At 38.9% G+C, this 13,080-nt stretch overlaps 1 protein-coding gene across 13 annotated transcripts in view; it reads left to right on the plus strand.

Moving 5' to 3' along the window:
* LOC108445837 overlaps positions 1 to 13,080 on the plus strand; it is a 252,214-nt gene that overhangs the window by 161,532 nt on the left and 77,602 nt on the right. The window contains exon 8 of one of the 13 annotated variants that reach the window (XR_001860831.1): positions 6,389 to 7,085. The exons of the other annotated variants lie outside the window; for them this stretch is intronic. The gene's annotated coding sequence lies outside the window, so the exon portion shown is untranslated. Of the gene's footprint in view, positions 1 to 6,388; positions 7,086 to 13,080 lie in introns of those variants that run through there. 13 annotated transcript variants of the gene reach the window in all.

The following is a 13,080-nucleotide window of genomic DNA, read 5'->3' on the forward strand; positions in this document are numbered from 1 at the left end:
AGTGTGGTCATGTCCTAAGGGACTGTGTGTAAGTATATGATGGGAAAGAATAATAAAGAAAAATAGTTTATGTTTTTTCTTTTATTTTGTTCTTTCAGTGAACTTTGGTATTAGTCATGATGTGTGTTTTGGAACAAAGATGAAGTGTGTTAGACTTCCAAAATTGCCTGATTTTAAGTCCATGTATCTCCCTTTGCAACGATATGATAGTATTGGAGAATCCTAATGTCTTCTTTTATTCTGTTTTCATAGTTTCCTGCTGCCCAGTGAATCCTTTTGGTCTTTGGTGTTTAAGCATCAAATGAAGGGTGCAACACCTTCTATGGACACTGTAGTACAGTCTCTGGATATATTTTTTTAGTTTGGATCTTATATCTTGATATGAAATGATCTTAAGATCAGCTTATGGAAAAGGAGATTTAAACTTTCTCCTGTGTACTGGCTGCAAGATAAAAGTTTAGTTTTGATGGAATCTCAGGTTCTGGAATAGCTTATTCCTGTGTTCAACCTTTTGACCATCCTTTCCATAAGAGCTCTGAATGTTTACATTTTGAGAGTGAAAAAGAAAACTGAGGGAGGTATTTGCAGCTACACTACACAAAAATATGTTAATAATTCAGGCTGACTAATAGCTCCTCTAGTAACCAAAGTCACCTGCAAGTTTTTATAGTCCTAGAGCATAAGCCATCCAGAACATATATTCAATTCCACTCTGCAGATGGAACAGATGTTTTTTTCCCCAGGCATCTCCTCCCTACTTCCCTAAGCTGAATCTTTAAAAATCAATTCTGTAATTTGATCAGTTTAATATCCTGACTATGCTGAGGTAATTATACCACACTTCTAGCATTTCACTGCTTCCAGTGACAAATCTATTGTCAGTGCAGCATTAAAAATAAACCAACATTTCCATGAAAACTGTTATAATTCACATATGCAATTTTTAAAGTATCGTAACTGTATTTTCTAATGTTTTAAATGCAAGGCCACTGAGCACAGACATGTTCAAGAGACAGCCACAGCCCACCATAATACAATGACATTACTCAGTGTGATAAATAGCAGTTATGTCACACCCACTTTATAAACAAAAGCAAATCACGTTTTAAAAGAAATTCTGTATGTCACACTTCTGGAACAATTTAACAAGGTGCTACTGCTTCATAATATTCAGGAAAATTTTGAGGGCAAAACCTGCATAGTAGCCAAGTGATTGGAATGAAACACAGGATCAAATATAAAGGGATAAATCTGGATTTTAGGACTGTAGAGAAATATGGACTTTAAGTACATTAGCAAGAAGAGAAATGTAATGAAAAGAGGAAGCATTCTTTCCTAGATTCCAAAGTTGGCAAAGAACAGCAAACATAATTTTAATGTTTTTTACTATAATGTATGAAAACAGGAAACTTGCAAAGGATGAACTTACCTTTTGCAAAGATGGGCCAAATTATTACAGCTGTAGGTTGATACATTCAGGGAGTTTTAAGTGTAGTTTCGCTGGCCTTTTAGGAGAAATGAGTTTTGGATGTTAACTGGTATTTGCTTCTGTCTTTATCAGCATTTTCTTAAGGTCCAGCATAATTTTTAATCTGAGTTCATAGTAAATCAAATACCTCATCAACCTCACAGCGGTGGATTTCTAAAGTTTGCAGGTATTGGAAACTTATAATGAGACCTGTAACTTGGAGACACAAGCTGGTGAATGTAGGTACCTGAAGCAGTGTGTGAGTTTGCTGATGCCAATCAGGCCCTGAGTTAGAAACTACTGAGTTAGTTCTTTCCATTTTTCACCCAGGGATCTCAAAGCCTGTTATACCTAATAAATTACTCTTGTCCACAATGTGAAAGATGTATGTAAGTTACTATGGGCTTATTTTAAGCCTGCACAAACGGAAACATAAATCAGTTTGGCTTAACACTGCATGCAGAAGTGGTATCAGGAACAGAAACCAAAGGTCTTCTTTCTCCTCTGGGTCAGGTGACCCAGGAGTGTGAGAAAGCTCATTCATGTGCACAGAATTCTGCCTGCTGTCAAAACTACTTCAGCCTTTAGCCTACTTCCCAAAGAAAACAAGACTTTTTCTTTTTTTTGTTTCTTTTTTTTTCCTCTCTCCCTTTTTTTTTTTTATTTCTCCCTCCACACCTCTTCTGCCTCATCCCTTCACCCAATAACCTTTGATTGTCTTGGCCATAGGAGGTTTGGGCAGAGTTGGAAGGGGAAAGCAATAAAAATGTTATGAAATATGGGACTGGCTAGAAGAGAAAGATAAATTAGTCCTTTCTGAGAGATGTGTGAGCCTACCAGGTCTCTGGTCCGTCTGGTCTGAGAGCTTGGCTGAAGCTCCTGAAGCATGGCTCAGTCTTTGCCATAGTGGGGCTACCCCTGTGCCCAGCTGGGAGTTAGCTGATGGGGGAGGGATGTGTGGAACCTTGTTGAAATGGTGCCACTGAAGTAGGGGTTGCTGGGAGTTGTAATTGGCCATAAATGAGAGAAGCTTAGGTTTTATTACTGGCACTGTTTGCAGAAGAACTTGGAGCTATTCTTTCTGCCTGTAAGAATACATTTAGCCTGCTTGGGAATGTATTGTTATAATTTTGATCAGTTTGGCAATTAAAAAAGGCATTTTATTTCCAATCAGAGTTGATAAAGCAGAAACTTATTTAAAATATTGAACTCTAAGCCCCTTCAAGGGAGTGTTTCTTTAAATAAATATGTAACAGCATCTCAAACTCCAAGAGGTTGTTTTTTGGGTTTTTTTTAATCTTCTAAGTAAGTGTTCTTTGCAGTTATGTCTTTCATCTCATGGGAACTGTCTGCTCCTTATTTTAATCCCAAAACATCATCAAAGTCAGTGAGAAAGAAGAGGAAAAAAATAGTATCTGCAAACTCCAAAATAAAAGCTCAGTGTATTGTGATTGATCTGGGCAAAATCCTATCCTGGTAGTTTTAGACTTTGTATTGAGGATTTTCAGAGCTGGAACTTTTAACTGCTTGGTATATGGACATAGAATTATTCTTTTCACCAAGAACCACACACATGAAATATGTGAGGAACATGTGGAGTGATGGTTAATTTTGTTCTCCTTTGGAGTACAACATTGTAGCTATTTATTGTAGAAGGAAATCAGAAATGCCTATCAGAAACATCTCCCTAGTCTGTTTGGAAGAGAAAAATTGAGACTGTTGCCCTTCCACTCCCCCTGGAAAATCTGCTAACTTGATGTTCTGTAGTCTGAGCGAGCTCTCAAGGTCATCAAAGTAATGTTTTGAAGCCTGTGGCCTTAGTATTCCTGTAGATAATAGCATCAGGCCCATTATCTCATACTCTTCAATTTTGTTTTGGCTTCCTGCAATTTGCATCCCATTGTCCACTGATATTTTCTGTGTTCTTTTAAAGTAAAATCAAATAACACTTCCTATGTTGGCTCTGGACTTAATAAAACTCAGACATGCAGCATTTGGGACTCTTAAAATAACACATTTTAATACAAAGATGTGAGGTATCTTTTGAAATCTGTGGTGGATGTTTATTTCCTGCTGGGCTTAATTTAGGAATCTAGTGCTAGCATTAAACCAAGGGGAAAAATGTTTGCTCTTTCATCTGTGTGCCACATCCCATCCAAAATCACAAACAGCTCCTTTAAATTTCTGATCTTTGTCCCCTGCTGGATGTGCATAATACACATGCCTGTCTGACATATGAGACAGCCAGAGCCTTAAGAAAAAAACCTGCTAATCGTATGCTTCTTGTCTTAGGCCTCATAATCATCTACATTTTGGGAGAATGACAGCTGTCCAAATCTGTTTTGATTTAATAACGATGCAGCTTTTTCTTTTTTTGAAGAAACCTCTTTCTTACCAAGTCAAAAGTCCTGATTTTATTGGTAAAACAAAACAGGGGTAAAAATGTTTGGGGAATAAATACCTTCCCGGTATCAGAAGACCATTTCCCTTTTTTTAATACTGCCTTTGAATACAGAAGTAAATACTTTCAGGAGTGTCACCTTAAAATTACAAAATTTACTAAGGTCAAACCCAAATGTGAATCTGTCTTTAACACCTAGCCATGTAGCTCTTACAAACACTCATTATGTAGGTGTACACCACAACGTGCAGAAGAACTTCTGGTATTGTGCAAGCTGGTATGAAACTGTGTGGCTTCAGACATTCAGCTGCTTGGATCACATCAAAGAACTGGGATCAGAGTTTAAAAGAGTTTGTACTTTCTGTTTGATAAAAGTCTTTCTTTGTTTGAAAAATTATCTTGGGCCCATTGTGCTATAATAGAGATTACACATGAAAAGCATATTTTAAAAGAAAGTTATTAAGTTGTAAAATGTAACATTGAAAAGTTTGATGCTAGAAATCAATATTGGTCCTGTAATCTCAGTGGGTACGTTGTATGTAGGCATTATGATACAGATTTTAATTATATGCTTGCATCTTTTTTCTCTGTAGTTTCTCTGCCTCATTTACATAAACATCCCTTCTCACCTCTCCCTCCCCTCAAAGAGAAAGCATTCTTTAAACTGACAAGCTATTTGATGTTTTGTTTTCCCTTTATGCAGTATAAGAGCAAATTGCACTAACTATATGCTGTTCCAGCCCTGATATGAGGGCAAAATAATTAATTCTTTCCTGCAATTCTCTGTGGTGCTTCACCAGTTGAGGAGCAGAGTGATCCTCTATAACCTAACAACAGCTTTTTAATTGCAACTGCAAGCCAGCACAAACTTAGAGAATTTATGTACTGAAATTTAAGTTATTTTTACAAAGTGTCTGTGCACAGATTTAGGTTTTCTACCAGGTAGAGAGATCTGAGAAGATTCTGAGTTAAAAAAACAAAAAGCCAGAAAGAAAAAGCAGGCATGTTCATAACTGACAGGCATGTTGCCAGTTCCTGATCCAAAGCAAGTGTCTTCTAAGGCTTCCCAAAGGAAAGGCCGCCAGGATTTCACAGTGTGTATTCTTCAATTCGTTTGTTTGTGAAAACTGAAGTTTATGTTTATAGAAAAGGAAAATTTCAGGCCAAACAGTTTAATTTGCTGGAAAATAGGTCTTTGAAACTAAAAATATCTGACCCACTTGGTAATTGAGGGTGCTGTTTAGCTAAAAGTATTAGTTTTGTAAAAGACTAAGAAAGTGTACTAAACTTTGATTTTCTTCAAAATGTCCTGTTGTTAGCATATTCAAAATATTCTGCACATAGTGAGCAACAATCAGCTGTGCTGTGCTGGTAAGAGTATGCTGGTCAGGTATGCTTTGGATCTGATCTGCCTTCTGTGTTTCAGATTCCTGCCTGGGCCTTATATAATCACGGTTTTTCTTTTTTTTATGATGTTCAGTAATAGAAATAAACTAGAACTTAATTCAAAGCAGTGTGAGTGTTCATTTTTAAAATGAGATTGTTAACTCAGTGGTCTTCAAAGCTGGCTTTGTCAAAAGAGGTAACATGATTTTTCAGGGTCTTTTCAAAGACCCTAAACTCTGGTAAACACTTCATATCAAAAGAAGAAATTAAGGAGTATTTCTTTGGAGTAGATATTTTGCTTTCTTGAGCTTTATCTATCTTCTGAAGCCTTGGTATTGACCTTAAGCAAAGTGATGAAGCTTGAAAGGAGCAGATATAGCTCAGGCTCAGTTGGAAGGGACTGTTCCCAAGCATCTCTCCACCTGGAACTCCTGATAAAAGTTGGTTTAACCATAGTGTACTCAAAAAAATCTACCCACTCAGTGTACTTACCTTTCTGGCACATACTATGTGACTCGGAGGTCAGAGTATGTCCCAAATGCAAGACAGTGATCTCTTTTTACAGTCTCTTTGATCCATTATTTTCTTTTAATTGACCAGAGAGAGCTCAGCTAAAAGCACACACTGAGGTACAGGAGAAGAAGTCCAGTGAAGATCTCAGACATGTGATATTGTACCTCCCACACCATTTTGCTGATCTTATTTTGGTATGCTACGTTCGTCATTAATGAAAGATGTGATTTCTCACGTTGATATTAAATCTCATGTAGGCAGCATTTCACTCATTTGAGGTAGAAAGGTAAGGTAAGCATCATCAAAGGTCTGTGTAAGGACCAGCTCTCTACCTTAACAGTAAGCTGTCACAAAATCAGATTGTCCTGATGATGAGATGCCATTAGTATATTACCTCCAACAAGGTCTTTATTTCATCAGGTGTGTCATCACTGGTACAAGAAAGAAAATTAATGCCAAGTTGGTACCCAGGCCAACTCAAAACATGAAATTAAACTTTTTACCTTCAAAAAACCCCAAACCAGTTGCTCATAAAACAAACCATCCCACCATACATTCTAGTATTTTCTTTTTGAAGTATTTGTTCAATAAAAAACCTGTCCTTTTGATTGTCTTTATAGGAAGATATACCGGAGGAAAAAGTTCTAGGCTGGTTGTAAAACTTTCAGAAATTACAAATGGATTGAAGACTTCTAAGGCCAATGTTTTATAAAAACTTTGGACATTGAATTCCAGTGAGACAATGTTTCTGAGCATGGTTCTGAAGAAGAGTCTTAAAAGCTAAAACGTTTTGGGAGTTTTTAAAATGCTACCTTCAATCTTTATCAGCTGTAATGGGGCCACATTTTAGGCAATGGAACAATGGAAGTCCTAGCTGGGTGCATTCCTATTCTTAATTGGAGGCTATAAAAAACGAATCAAAGTGTGGAGAAAGCACAAAGCTTGTATTAAAAACACAAAACCGATACAAGCATCTTTGCATAAAACAGTTTTATCTTCACTTTTTTTCTTTTATTTTGAGAATTGTCATAGCATATAATGTGAATTGTATATGGAATTATCTTGTAATTAAACTTCAACATCCCATGTGAAAATATGTGTGTCTGTGTTGCTGTAGTAGTTGCTGTGTTACTCTTACTCTGCAGCATTTCCTATACATAGAATGGGAAATATGCAGGCAAGTTAAGCTCCTGTAAATGAAAAATATTTGGTTTTTAATGAGTGCTCTCTAGAATCTTTTTTCATATTTTGTTCATTTGCGCATATCTGGGTTTATTGCACATTTTCTTAAACTAAACAAAACAAAACAAAACAAAAAACCCCCAAAAAACGCACAACCTCAAGAAACTCACCATGAATTTTTAGGTTCAGTTTCACAGATTTTTGTATTTTTGCCTTAGTAAGTTGATTTCTTGTGCACTGGTAGTTGTTATGACATATCTTCTCTGTTCCGGGACTTCACTTCTCATTTGTTGCATGTGTCTTATAAAACTCCAAAGAGAGCTGAGAACATACTTGACTCTGATGCAGTGAAATATACACAGCCAAATATGAGAAAAATGAAGCTTGCAATGCTTATGCTTCTGTATTTTACTGTGGTAGTTATGTAATGTTTCAGATTATCGTGCTAACATTTCAGATATTTCAGTTTCTCCTCATCACGGTTATCCTTAAAATTGTTTCTGTAGATAGTGGGCCAGAAGCAGGAGATGCAATGAAGCTTTTTATGTAATCCATACAGAGGGATCACCCAGATTAGGTCTCTACAGAGAAGGCATTTGCCTTTCAGACCTGTGCTTTCTTTAAACATGCAAGTGCAGCTCACGCTCACCTCTTGTCTGTAACAACATACTCGATTCAAGTTCTACTGTTCATGTGCGGAAACTGTTCGTGTAGGTTTCTCTGATACTTCATGGCTGGTTTGTAACCTGCTGGTTTAGGTGTATTGTTGTCCATTTGAAAATAACTTCTGATTTTTTTAAAAAGTCTTTTATCACTAAATATAATTTGCATGAAAATTTTTGAGAAATCTGAGTTTATGGCCAAATTTATGGGACTCCATGTTAAAGCTCCAGATGAATTAAATCTGTAGATTTTTGGGGCAACTTTCAATTCTGTGCATTGTTTGTCTGGTGCTTCTCAAACTTTTGCTTTGAATATTTTCAGAGGTTGCATATTTTGACTGAATATTTTATAGATTATGGATAAAACATTAAATATGGTTTACTGGATGCTTGTGTTTTATTGCTGTGAATTTACATTATCTTGATTTCTAAAGCATAACTTTTTTTGACTTATTTTTGCCTTTTCAATAGAAAAATAGGGTTTAATAAAGAGAAAAGTTTGATTGCCACAAAAGAAAAAGTCGATTGACACATTTTTTTGACCTAGCTATGTGAGAAGTATTTTAAAAAGTACGATACAAATATAAAATGAGTGAATCTGGCTGCAGCTTATTGTTTAATGGATATGAGAGAGACTTTAGGCTTGGTGTGATTAAGCAGTTTCCTTAAATGGGGATGTGGTTTGGAATGCTTGTTTATAAATATGCAGATGTACTTAAGCCCAATAACTGTCAAACATTTGCATGTTATTGAAGTGCTACTGCACTAAGCAGTGGACAGCCAGCTGGAACTGTGGAGATAGGAGTTATGCTGAGGATCTCAAGGAAACTGCCATGCCATGTAAACAGAAGGTATGGCTCCTATTGACTGGCAGAGATGTTGTTCACTCTTGACACTTATTTTCTTGTATTCTGTCAGATGCACAGTAAAACCAAGTTCTTGCTCTCTCCAACCCTTCTGCTTTTTCACCAAAGTAAATCAATTTTGAGGACAGAAATGAATACCCTTCTTTCTCAGATAGACAGTGGAACTCATAAGGGAATAATTACAAGTCTAATTCAGCTCTTCTAATGACATCAGCCCAATGATTCTTGGATTCAAAGTCCCGGATGAATTCCTAAGCTTTTTAACTCTAAGCTTCTAGGCTGAAATAGTATGACTTTTAAATTTTGTTTTCATTGGAAGATCAAAGAAATGACTACAGCATTAATTAACTGTGTGTATTTTGTTTGTGTAGCCCACTGCAAAAAGATTACGTATTTAATAGCACTCATTTGCTGGGTGAGATAAGGAAAGGAAAGAAGGCTGGTATGTTGGACCTATTGGAAGAATTGTCTGTAGGGCTGACAAAAGCTTCTAGAAGTTGGTCATCCATGTATGTATTCTCTTGAAGATTTTTCTGTCAGATCTAGTCTGATAATCCTGACATGAGCTTTTCTAATGGGCTGGATTCCAGGTGGATTGCTTGGTGTGACTGTTTTATCTTTTGCAGATTTTAAGCACATGAAGATTTTTTATTTTGTACAAAAGTTACAAACACCTAGTTGGGAATGTAGAGGGGAATTACACGTTTCTACATAGTTTTCTTTTTGGTAATGCAATTTCATCCATAACTTCCCCTTATGCAAAAATACAATGAGGGAGTGCTAGTGCTCTGTTTGTGTGATTAGAAGCTGTACTTCTTTGGTCAAGGCAGGCCAGCCATCCCTTCTACCTTAAAAGTTAAATATAACAAGCATCCAGGACTAATTTACTTCTTGCCTTAATCCTCCATCTGTACTGAGGCTGTATGTCCACTGCTCTGCCTCTTTCCTCAGATCCAGTCATTTCACCCCAGAGAGCAATTAGATTGGTTAAACATGATTTACCCTTGGTCAGTCCGTGCTGACTGTCCCCAGCTGTATTCAGAGATTGCTTCTTACAAAGCAGAATGAGGCTGACCAGCTGGCAACTCACTGTATTGTCCTTAGGCTTTTTCTGGAGGTGGGTGCAATGCTTGCCTTTCTCCAGGTGTGGGACATCTCTGCTGGTCTCTGTGATTTTTTAAAACCAAGAGAGAGCGGACACACTACAAGAGCAACCCCTTCTCTCAGCACCCCTGGGTGCAGCCCATCTCTGATGTCCTCACAGCTGCTGAGTTGCTGCTGTCCTGAAATGATGACTGCTTCTGCTAGACTGAGGTGTAGAGCACGACTGAATGCACACTATCAGAAAACGTCCTTGGCTTCCTTTTAGTTTTCTTTTCCTTGTCCTCTAAGGGAAGGGAACCTCTTTGCTGGTCACATACGAAGATGGTGCTTTTTGGTCTGGGTTGCTCAGAAATAGGACAAGGAGTCGTGCAAAGCAGCTGCTGCGTGCTGAGGAGAGAGAGCCGTGATATTTTGCCGAGGAGGATAAATGCTGGAGGAAACTGTGCCTCCTTCTACAAGATCTTTTTGTAATGTAAACGGATTATTCCCTAATTAAAAGAAGTCGTCGGTCTTTGCCTTCTGGTTGGAGGCAGCACACCTGTGTGCCGACTCCAGGGGGAGCTGGCTCTGGTTGCCTGCTGGCTGCCGCCGGCTGCTCTGATCCTGTTTCTGCGGGAACAAGTGTTGGATCAGCAAACGGGATGTATGTGAGAACAATAACACGCAAATATTGATTTACTGGCTACCCGAGCTATTTCTGTGGTTGCAAGCTGTCTGCCTTCGGCCGCGCGCCTGGCACCGCACGTAAGGCACAGCTCCCCTGCTCTGCCACCTTATCCTTAGTGCTTGCAGGGGACTAAGGAGTCTTTTGACACATGGCATGTGAGAAAGTGCATCCATGGAGTGCTTCTGTGGGAGATGCTGGTCAGCCAGAGCTTAGTCCAACCTATTTCTTCCACTACCATGGGTGCCGAGACCGTATGTTACATTTGTTAAGTCTTTGCAAACTCAGGACAAGGACTGCTGTGGTGCCTGACATCTCCCAGAGGAGTGAGGAGCAGACAACAGAACAGAACTGGGGAGGTGGTTAACTTGTAATTTTCCACCCCCTGTCCCTTTCTTTCTTTCTCCCTTAAGAAAACCCCTAACCCTATGCCTTCATAATTAGTGCTGTGCAAAAGGTTAAATTCAGCCTGTCTCAGTTTGAGCAAAAGGGGGTGAAAAACCCCACTATGATAATAAAATTATGTTCTGTGTAATTTTAGATGTCAGTCTGAAAATCTGCTGATTTGGGATTGTGTTCAAACATAAGTCCAGGCCTACAATAGGGTGGCAATTGTGCTTAAAAATTCTGGCTTTACTGTTCCATGAATGCAGATTTAACTCTTATTACTATCTAGATAACACCAGAATTGTTGGTTTTGATCTTACTACACAAGATGCTAATCGATAACCAGTTTCCTTGTAATTAACCCCTTACTAGATGGACTTTTTTTAAACCTAGACAGCTTTTTGTTTTGTATATCCATAGACACTTTCGCATTTTGTGGTTTAATTACATTTTGAATAGAAAGGAATTTTAACTTTCCTGGGCAAAGGGTTGAAACAGTTTGCACCTGAAAAAGGGAATTTAATACTATGCCCATCAAGCAGCAGTGGGATTAAAATCCCAGAATGCCAGACAACTGTCTGTCGGACAATGCCTGACTGTATCCTGTTGCCCTCACTGTCCAATTAGGAAACCTTTCCAGGGCTCAGTGAGTTCCTGAGACTTATGCTTGTTTGCAGAATCTTTCCTTCTGCCCTTCCTTCTCTTTCCTTTTTTATTACTAAATTACTTATTAATTACTCCCTGAATTCTAAGGCTGTTAAATACGGCTCATCAGACTTTGACTATATGCCAGAGAAGCTTTTGGCTTCTTCAATTTGTCCACCTTCAAATTGCTCCCATTGTCCAAACCTGCAGCTGGCTATTGATGTGGTGTGGGAAAGCCCCGACGGAGCAACCTCTCCTTGAGAGCACAACACAGGAACAGCAGGTGTCATGGAGACCTTTAGGCTGTTTCCAGAAGCTGGAAGGGTTGCTTCTGCAGTTTGGGATCCCTCTGTGGGCTAGGTACGTGATTGTGTTGCTCTCCAGCTTCTGCAACACTGTTTTATTGCATTGTGCTACTGAAATTACTCCTGCTGGCAGAACTTGTTGCCTGTGGGGTTTTTTTAAGGTTCCTGGGCACTACTAAGACAGCCGGCAAACACTTGTACTGAAAATCTCCTTGCAAATATTGGAGATCTTGTGATTGTTTCAGTTGTCTGCTTTACTTAAAAACCTCTGCTGTGTGTCAAAACTAAAGGAATCCTTTTTCTTCTCAATATGCTGATACTTCCCAGCAATTGTGAGCAGGACATAAACCCATTAAAAGCCCTGAATTAGTTCTTAAGCAACGTTTATACAATAGCTCAATACAAATTATGTTTAAACACAAAGCAAAACTGTGCTATTTCCATTTTGACAAATTTGTGTATGCTGTGGAAACCACAGGGTTTGTGGGGGGAGGAGAATGCCTTGGAGAAGAATCCAGCATTAACTAGCCATTGGTTACTGAGATGGTACACAAACCTCGGCGTCAGACTGGCTTTGTTTGTTGCTCCAGGAGTTCTGGGCTGCTGAATGTTTTTTTAAGGAACACTTTTCTCAGTTGCATGCTTGCCTAGAGGTGGTCTCCTCCACCACAAGCGCCTTATTCTTGCCAGTCATCCCTTCAGGCTCAGCGTGCTGGTGTAAGGTGAAGTGAGAAAACATATCCACAGACCACAGCATGCTGCATCTTATTGGCAGTGGCCAGAAAACAAGCTCAAATCAGCCCTAATTTCTAAAAAGCTTGCCAAGCTAGGACTACACTCCTCAGGAGACAAGTTGCCTCTTTCTCACCAGCTGAAATGATGAGATACACTGGGGGCTGCTGTCCTGGATCGATTGAATGTGCTGATGCCCTGACACCCTTTGCAGACTTCAGACGTATTTAGTACTTAGGGCATGCCTCCATACTGCTCTATTTATCCTGAGCCTCCTGGAAACCATATGTCTGTGATTCATGGGGCATTGAGCCTAGGCTAATCACCTATGTTGACAGGCAAGGTATATTTTATTGGGCTTAATGCAACCTTAATATTGTCCTGCAGTTTCCAGAATACTTTGTGTGGATATGCCTGTGATCAGAGGAGCTGAAAGTGAAGTGGAATTTGTCTCTGTCCGGTTCAGACTGCATGACCTTTAAAGCGACTGTGAAGCAATATCTCTTCCTTTTTCCTCTGTGGCCCAAAGGCCAATCCAGGACAAGGAGGTTTTGAACGGACACAAGAAAAACAGAGACAATGTAAACACCAGCAAGGAAAGAGACGAGAGGGGAGAGGAGAGGAGAGGAGAGGAGAGGAGAGGAAGAAACAGAAATAACAGTGGAAATCTGTCGGGTACAGAGAAGGCCCTTTTTGACATACTCTATTTCTTATAACACTTAGCATACGTTTAGTTAAACCAGTAAAAAAAGCCATTCTGTCTCT

The sequence above is a fragment of the Corvus brachyrhynchos genome, unplaced genomic scaffold (genome assembly GCF_000691975.1).
Source record: "Corvus brachyrhynchos isolate BGI_N302 unplaced genomic scaffold, ASM69197v1 scaffold43, whole genome shotgun sequence".
Classification (NCBI taxonomy): Eukaryota; Metazoa; Chordata; class Aves; order Passeriformes; family Corvidae; genus Corvus; species Corvus brachyrhynchos.